We start from the raw sequence: 9,497 nt of genomic DNA, 5'->3' as shown, positions 1-9,497 counted from the left end.
GTCAGTTTTCTTTATAACATATTGTTGTTTATTTTTGCGCCCCCGCCAAAATTTGAATTCAAATAAAAACCCCACCCAATGGTTGCCTCTCCAGTTTAATATTATTTTAAACATATCAGAATATCAAAAGAATTAGATGATCAAACCTTATGATTTGTCTTCGCTGGCCTGCAAGTTCCTCATCGTCAGATCGAGATAGATCCACAGTTGGCGCTATGTCGCTATTGAAAGTTGCATGTCATTTTGCGTTAGCGACATAACACCCTTCTATCGCATGTCAGGCTGGTCCTCCCCTCCCTGTTGTTTCTTTCGCGTCGAGTTTTGTTCCATCCATGGTGGGTGCTATGGGGCTATCAAAAAATCCATGCTTCTCGCCGTTAGCAACATAACACCTAGTCGGAAATGATATTGCAGTGACATTAGGAAGGTGTGGGTTCTACTTCCCTCGACGAACCACAAACGAAGATTTTTTAGACAGTTGGCATGTGGCTAGTTCTTATTGGTTGATACACTGACGGGACAAACCCATCTTGCTTGCCACCAGATTAAGGAACATCTATGGTAGGCATTATCGCGCTATGGGAAGTTGCACGATATATACCCATAGTGACATAACGCCTCAGCGATGCATGGCATAGTTGACGTCATGGGCCCAATTTCTTAGAAGGTATCAATAGGTGGCTTGTCTTTTGTGGTAGCTGTCAGATAGGTTAGAGTACAATAGGGAGCATCTCATTGGTCAGTCCAGTTGACTTGGCTTACAATTCTGCAGAGTTTTGAGCACCGTAGATGTGAATCTGATCCACGATTGGTGTTATCTTGCTATGGAAAGTTGTACGTTGTTTTGCCATAGCAACATAACGCTTTGATGCCATGTGTCTCTGTGGGACCAGTTTCTCTATGAATCACTAGTTAGATGCCAGGTGTTGTCCAGTGTAGTATGGTTGCTGAGTCAGATGCCAAGTGGTCTGTGGGCCCAGAGGTCTTAAGGAGATAGCGCAGTATACAACGAGTCTTCACGATCGTCAAATCTAAAGAAATCAATGCTAGGCACTATCTCGCTATGGAAAGCTGCGAGAACATTATGCATAGCGACATAACACCTAGAGGACACATGTCTCTATGGGCCCGACTAGGATTGACAGTTAAGGGCTGGCAGTTATGTTGTAGTCATCACGGTCAGGGTTTTAGGAGGATGGCACGGTTAGAGAAAGGCATGGTCAACTCAGGAGGACCCCACGAGGTGGCAAAAGGAAATAAACTCATTAGTCCACATGGCTTGTCTCGGTGCCAAAGATAGGTTGACTCACTGGCTCTGCTGATTCATGCACCAAAAGTGATAGGAGGTCAGGTTTTCACGATTTGGTATTTATGATTGATCCCAACCAACCTAGAATAAATGTTGAACGAGGGAGGAACACTCCACCTCCAATCCAATCCATCTACTTGGTCAAAGCATAGTTATGGCATCGTTTCTATCTTCTCAAGGTAGTTTTGACACAAAAGATCAAATATCATTGCATCTGGATTTGTACCCAGATCAAATTTTCTCCATGATTGTTCTCTGCAGGACTTCAATGCAGTGGTTGTAGAATAACTATAGTTAGAGGACATCTTAGTTATGCCTACACTATAAAGGCAATTTTTGTAGATCTTGTTTAGGTGGATCATTCTCTGTTGTTGCTCTGCAATTCCAGTGTAAAATTCCCTTTGCCTCTGAACTGTATGATTTCTTCCTTATCTCCTTTAGCCATTGGTGTGAAGTGCAAGAACTCTTTGCCTCCACTAGTGTTTTGTGGAAATCTATAATCTGCATGACTATATCTCCTTGGCCTATGAATGATAACATAAGTGAATCTCTTTTTCCTTGTGTCACTCATCTTGGTTTCCTGATCTGCATGTGATTATTAGATTAAAGCAAGTATGAATGTGTATATCCTTAGTTTCATTCTAGTTCAATAGTGCATATATGGGCAGAGATTGGTCTGAACTCTCTATTTTGGTGCAACACCTTTTTAGATTAGATTAGGTAGATTTGCTTCCATGCTCTCCTTCTCCCTTTTCCTCTCCAAGAGTAGTTAGGTGCATCCTGATAGTAAGAGGAAGCTGGCCTTCTTTAGAGACTCAACCTCACAGTTCAAGTCCCATAGCTTGGAGGTTGTTTCCATGTTTCACTAGGTTTTCCTCACACATAGGCTTTAGACAAGGGTGCAAACCTAAGTGACAATAGTTTTTGGCACGCCCGATGGGACCTAAAATCTTTCAAAAAATTTCAAGCCTACTGGTGTCAAAAGAGAAGATTTCAAGATCAATACTGAGGAGATAGTACTGGCTTCAGTGTTTAAGCCTTCAAGAGACTCATTCTTCAAAGTACTTGGCAACTTTGAGCTTCAAATACACATCTGGTTCCAGACCAAAGTTGCAGTGATTCATGCCCAAAGCTGAAACAAGGGCATCTTCTAGAGGTAAGTTTTAGTATCAAGAGCTTTCATTTTCAAATCCTAGAAGAAGGAGGACTAGAATATCTTTATCACCAGTGAGGAGTGTAATAGCAAAAAATAAACCTACAAGATCTATCTCTACTCCTCCTGTTGTTAGATCTTAGCCTAGACTACCATCAATACATATCAATAGATCACTTGTCTATATGGCATTGCCTATAGCTCATACTTTTGCCACCTTTAATGGTGGGAGCCCTCTCTTATTAGCCCAAAGACATGACATACCAGTAGATGCCCTCAAAAGTATACCAGAGTTCATTGGCGAAAATTCTATCTCCCCCTCAAAACACATTCAAGAGGTTGCAAATGTCTGCAATATCCATGATATTACAGAGGATGATGTTGTAGTTAGGCTCCTAGCCTCATCCTTGAAAGGAAAAGAACTAAAATGGTATAGAGGTTTAGTTCATGGTTCTATAACAGATTGGGATGGATTAGGAGCAAGATTGTGCAAACATTTTGAGGATAAAAGTGACTATTTGTCACTTTTAGAGTAGTTGACTACTATAAAAAGAGCCCCTCATGAATGTATGACTGATTTTAATTATAGATTTCAAAATACATGGGATAGAATACCTACTTCAGTGAAGCCTACCCCTGGTAATGCCTTCTTGCATCACCTTAGAGCTTTTAACAGTGATATTGCCACTACAATCCAAACAATGGGTGGAGATACCTTGCCTAATGCTTATGACATAGCAATAAAATCAGAGAACATCCTAATACAAGGAGGTAAACTAGCTCCAAGGCCTCCTGTGCCTTTCTTCCCTGATGTTCCAAATCATCAACCAACAATGGCTCCTCTTCCCAAAACTTCTACATCACAATCCCTTGTCCCAGTCCGTCAAGCTTCCACATCTTCAAATGGGATAGATGAAATCAATGAAATGATGCAATCTATGATGCAAAGCATAGATAAGAGATTGCAAGGCCAAGAGAAGAAGCTAGAGGACAGCTTCTCTGTGATGCAGAAGATGAGCAACAAGGTGGTGACTTTAGAAAGACAAGCTCAAGGTAGTAAAGCTCATCAATTGCAATATCAAACTTCAAGAAGTGGTAGGCCTCCAAATCCTAACCATTGGAACAATTCTTTTGATCAGAGTAGACAGGGTGGCCATGCTTCAAATCAAATGTAAACCAAAGTAGGGCCATAGTCCCTCAAAACAATATGGCTCAAGATCAAGATTTTTGCCCCTCTTGTAACTACTCCTATGCTTATTGTATGTGTCAGAAGGCTGAATCTTTTATGGCTTTGACAGTCCAAGAACCTGTAGCAAAACAATCATACAAGGAAGACTAATTTAAAGATGCCTCAGATATGCAAAGACAGGGTGATTGCTCTTTTATAAATCATCAGATGGAGGAGCATTGTAATGTAAACCAGGATTCCATTGCTGAGAACACTAGAAGCAAAAGAAGAGCTATGGAAGATGTTGTCCCTCCTCCTCCCAATTAGGCCTCAACTTCTAATGCAATATCTCATGAGCAAGCAACAAATAATCAATCAAGTACCTTTCAGTAACAAAGGAAAAATCATGGCAGAAAGGATGCAGGTGATCCTTAGGTTACTCCATCTCAACCTCATACAATTGCAGCTCCCAAAGCTTCTACCAAGACACCTGCTATGCCATTCAGTGTGGTAGAGAAAATGAAGAAGACAAACATGAATATCTCCATGTGGGATGCTGTTGCTACTATACCTATGCAAAAAAGGTTGCTGCAGCAAGAATTGGAAAGAATTGAACCAAAGGATCAACCACTCAGCATGGAAAGTGCCACAAGCCTAGTACAACCATCAAGGGAGGTAGAAACAAGTAAAAAGGTTAGACCTCCTCCATTCTATATTTCTCTAATTATAGGGAGCAAGCTGGTCCATAATTGCATGATTGATTCAAGGGCTAGCAGTTTAGTGATGCCTAGGTGTGTCGCTGATGCTTTAGGAATCAAATATGAGCCCATTGTTAGGGATGTATTACAGTTGGATAGTAGTACTATCAAGACTATAGGGATCCTTAGGAATGTGGAGATGGCCTTACATGCATGCCCTGGTTATACTGTGACCCAAGATATCTCTGTTGCTGAGGTCAAGCCATATTTTGCCATCTGTCTGTCAAGGGACTTCACTGCCCAAATAGGTGGTTTTATATCTTCTGATTGGTCATATATGTCTTTCAAGAAGAGATATGGAGCCAATGCTTCAATTAGAGCCGAGCCTCAAGCCCTCCATCATACTAAAACCTACACCCCTAATTCCATCAACATGAATTGCCCTATCCTAGAGATGGATGATAATGACATAGTGAGTGAGCCCACCACTTCCCTAGCAGAGATACTTGATTTTTTCTTGGATGAATGGGCTAATGCACATCAATTTGATTCTACATTAGAAACCCTTGAGACAAGTCTCAGTACATATTGTATATTGGAGAAAGATGCTCTAGTTCCCAATCTTGTGGGTACCAAAGAAGATGTGAGTGGGATATGGAGTATGTACTTTGATGGATCAAGGAATAAAAATGGGTCAGGAGCTAGTGTGATGTTGGTTTCTCTCGAACAAGTAAGATATTACTTCTCCTTTAGGCTCCAATTCAGTTGCACTAACAATGTAGCCGAGTACGAATCCTTGATTCAAAGTCTCCTACTTGCTCAAAAAAGAAGAATCCAAGCGTTAAGGGTGTATGGGGATAGTGAGTTGGTGGTTAATCAAGTGAGAAATCAGAATACCACTAAGAATGGTTTGCTCAAGTCTTATAAACATAGGGTATGGGATTTTCTTGAAGGTTTTAATGCATTTAATATTCAAAGCATCCCTAGAAAGGAAAATAGACATGCTGATAGACTTGCAACACTAGGTGCATCTTATGATGTGCCAGGGAATCTTGAGGAGGAGAAGAAGCAACAAATCAGAGTGGTGGTAAGGCCTGCTATCCCTAATAACAACATCCATTGGCAAGTGTTTGAGTCTGATGAACAAATTGTGAGCTTCTTGCAAAATGAGCCAGAATTCTCAGAGAGAAATTAGTCAAGGCTATAGGATCAGTATGGTGATAAGATCATTCATCTTAGTTCTAACAAGCTGCCTAAGGGTCTCATTACTCTAGAGAGTATTTTTAATCCTGACGACCAAGCAAGAGGTAGGGCCATGAACCTAGCTACTGATGAAGATGATCATATTCCATTCATGGTTGCTGATGGAAAATCCTTAAACATGGGGAAGGTATGTTCTGAAATTGAGCAAGAAAATTTTATTCATCTATGTCAAGTGTTTAATGATACATTTGCCTAGACATATGATGATTTAAAAGGTTTTGACCCAAGGTTATTTCAGCATACCATAGATTTAATTAATGATGTAAAACCAGTAAGACAAAAATAGAGGCCAGTGAATCCCAAGATTGAACCCCTAATGAGAAAAGAGCTATCCAAGTTGATTGAGGCCAACATAATTTTTCCCATCAAACACTCATCATGGGTAGCAAACCTTGTCCCTGTTAGGAAGAAGAACAAAGAAATTAGATTGTGTGTGGACTTTAGGGACCTTAACCAAGCTTCCCTTAAAGATCACCATCCTCTCCCTTCTATGGAGAAGATTTTGTCCAAGGTCAATGGTTCAAAGAGATTTTCATTTCTTGATGGATTTTCTGGCTACAATCAAGTGCTGGTTAAAGAGTCTAATAGGTACAAGACTGCATTTACCACTAAATGGGGTACCTATGCTTATTGTAAGATGCCATTTGGGCTAACCAATGTAGGTACTGCATTTCAAAAGGCAATGGAGATGGCCTTCAAAATATTGATTGATAAGTTTGTCTTGGTTTACCTTGATGATATTACAATGCATTCTAAGAATGTGGAGGATCATTTTGATCATCTAAGACAGGTATTCCTAAGATGCAGAGAGTTTGGGGTTTCCCTTAACCCAAGAAAGTGTATCTTTTCTACTAACCAAGGAAAATTATTAGGACATATTGTATCTGAGGATGGCTTAACCATTGATCCAGAGAGAACAAAAGCAATACTTGCCCTCCCTCTTCCTAAACACAAGAAAGGGCTATAAAGTTTCTTAGGTAGGATAAATTTTGTGAGAAGATTTATCCCTAATCTTGCTACCATGGTGAAACCTCTTACAGCTATGCTCAAGAAAGGTATGGTCTTTGCATGGACCAAGGAAGGGAAGGAAAATTTTGAAGAGATTACGACATCCATAGCCTCAGCCCCTACTCTCATGAATCCAAATTTTGAGGAGGATTTCATTCTTTATACCTTAGGTGGTGAGTCAAGTATTTCTTCTATCTTGACTTAAACAAATGACAAGAATGAAGAGCAACCCATAGCTTTCTTTAGTGAAAGGCTTAAAGAATATGAAGATAAGTACAACTATGTAGAGAAACAAGCCCTTGAAGTCATCAGAGCTTTGAAAAAATTTAGACACCTCCTGTCTCATAATAAAATTCATTTGTTAGTACCCCATGCCAGTGTGAAAGATTTCCTTTTGAGCAAAGATATTAGTGAGAAAAGAGCTGGTTGGATTACTAAAGTGATGGAATATGATGTTGACATCCAAATCACCAAGCTGGTAAGAGGGAGGGGGTTGTGTAAACAGATGTTATCATCTAAGGAACCTGATGAGGAAGCTGCTATGATACTAACAGAGCAACAAGAGGTAAGAAATGGTGACCCAAGGAGTTGGATGGATGACATGAAGAATTTCTTGCTAGGCAATGGATACCCTCTGGGATTAGATAGAACTAAAAGGAGACAGTATAGATTGAAGTCAATTCCTTATGTCATAGTTGATGGTATCTTGTTTAGAAGAGATTTCAATGGAGCCCTATTAAGATGCCTTGATATAGACCAAGTTGAAAGAATGATCAAAGAACTTCATGATGGTCCTAATGGCAGTCATTTCTCAGCAAGGACAACTGCAATGAAGATCATGAGGACTGATTAATTTTGGCCATCCTTGTTTCATGATTGTCATAGGTATGTGAGGAAGTGTGAGAAATGTGCCTTCTTCTTTGGCAAATAGAAGCTTGCAGCTCTTTCCCTTCATCCTATTCAGGTGGATCAACCTTTTTCTCAGTGGGGATTGGATTTCATAGGCCCTATCAATCCCCCTTCTAGTTCAAGTCACAAATGGATTTTAGCTGCTACAGATTATTTCACCACATGGACAGAGGCAATTGCATTGAAGGATGCCACTGAATCTTTAGTTGTTGAGTTCCTTGATGGAATTGTGACCAAGTTTGGTGCCCCTTCAACTATTATTTCAGATAATGCAAAGTCTTTTATTGGAGCTTAGATTTGTGCATGGGCAGTGGATCATAATATCTATTTGAGCACATCCTCAAATTACTATCCTCAGGGTAATGGTTTGGCTGAGTCCTCTACCAAGAACCTGACCAGGATCATGAAAAGGACAATAGAAGATAACCAGAGGTGTTGGCATAAAAAGCTGAGGACAACATTGTGGGCTGACAGGATAACACCTAAAAGATCAATAGGGAATTCACCATTTGTGCTAGTATATGGTAGAGAAGCAAGGCTTCCAATTTCATTGGAATTTCCATCCATGGAGCTAGCTCATTAGCTGGAGTTGATTGAAGATGATGTCATGATATTGAGAAAGGCAGAGCTGATAGAGCTGGAAGAAAAGAGAAATAAAGCTATGCAGACCCTAGAGACACACTAGCAGCAAGTAAAGAAGAGTTTTGACAAAAAGGCTAGGGTTAGGATCTTCAGGGAGGGAGATTTGGTTCTAAAATGGGATGCAGATAGGGCAAAACCAGGAAGACACTCAAAGTTTGATGCATTATGGAGTGGCCCCTATCTAATTATTAGTTGCAAGCAGGCCAATGCTTTCCAGTTAAGCAAGTCTGATGGTGAGATTCTGTCTATCCTAGTCAATGGGATTTATCTTAAGCCATGTTTCTGACAGGGTTTGAGGTTCCATGTACATATTAGAGTATTTTTCTTTCTGTTGGCTTCTTGCTTTCCAAGAAGTGCATGAGCACAGGTTGTCTCTTTGTTAGATAGCCAGTTTTCAAAATTTTGAAGGTTGCAGAAGGAAGTTTTGGTCTTTGTTTCCAGTTGGGAAGACAGGGGTTTCAGGGTTTCCCTCTTAGAGGTAGGGTTAGGGTTTCATAGTATTCATAGGATCCATTTCTTTTCTTGACTCTGTAGCCCAATGGATTCTTCAGGCCACTAGTCATATGCGTAGCAGGCTCGCATCCCCTGTGAGTCGCCAAAAATGTTGTTTATTTTTGTGCCCCAACCAAAATTTGAATTCAAATGCAAACCCCACCCAACGGTCACCTCTATAGTTTAATATTATTTTAAACATCCTAGATTATTGAAAAAATTAGATGATCAAACCTTATGATTTGTCTCCGCGAGCCCGCAAGTTCCTCATCATCTGATCGAGATAGATCCACGGTTGGCGCTATGTTGCTATTGAAAATTGCATGTCATTTTGCGCTAGCAACATAGCGCCCTTCTGTCGCGTGTTAGGTGGGTCCTCCCCTCCTTTTTGTTTCTCCAGCGCTGGGTTTTGTTCCATCCATGGTGGGCGCTATGGCGCTATCAAAAAATCCATGCTTCTTGCCATTAGTGACATAGCGCCCAGTTGGAAATGATACTATGACGACATCAGGTAGGTGTGGGTCCTAATTCCCTCGAAAAACCACAAACAAAGATTTGTCAGACAGTTGGCACGTGGCCAGTTCTTATTAGTTAACACACTGACATGATAGACCCATCTTGCTCGCCACCAGATTAAGGAAATCTACGATAGGAATTATCACGCTATGGGAAGTTGCATGATATATACCCATAGCGACATAATGCCTCGGTGATGTGTGGCATAGTTGACGTCATGGGCCCACTTTCTCAGAAGGTATCAACAGGTGGCTTGTCTTCTATGGCAACTATTAGCCAAGTTAGAGTACGATAGGGAGCATCTCATTGGTCAGTCCAGCTGAGTTGGCTTACAGTTAT

Source organism: Cupressus sempervirens, chromosome 5, assembly GCF_028749045.1.
Source record: "Cupressus sempervirens isolate cs-2001-9-10 chromosome 5, ASM2874904v1, whole genome shotgun sequence".
Taxonomy (NCBI): domain Eukaryota; kingdom Viridiplantae; phylum Streptophyta; class Pinopsida; order Cupressales; family Cupressaceae; genus Cupressus; species Cupressus sempervirens.
The sequence above is the reverse complement of the archived record's forward strand: the minus strand, read 5'-3'. Positions refer to the sequence as shown.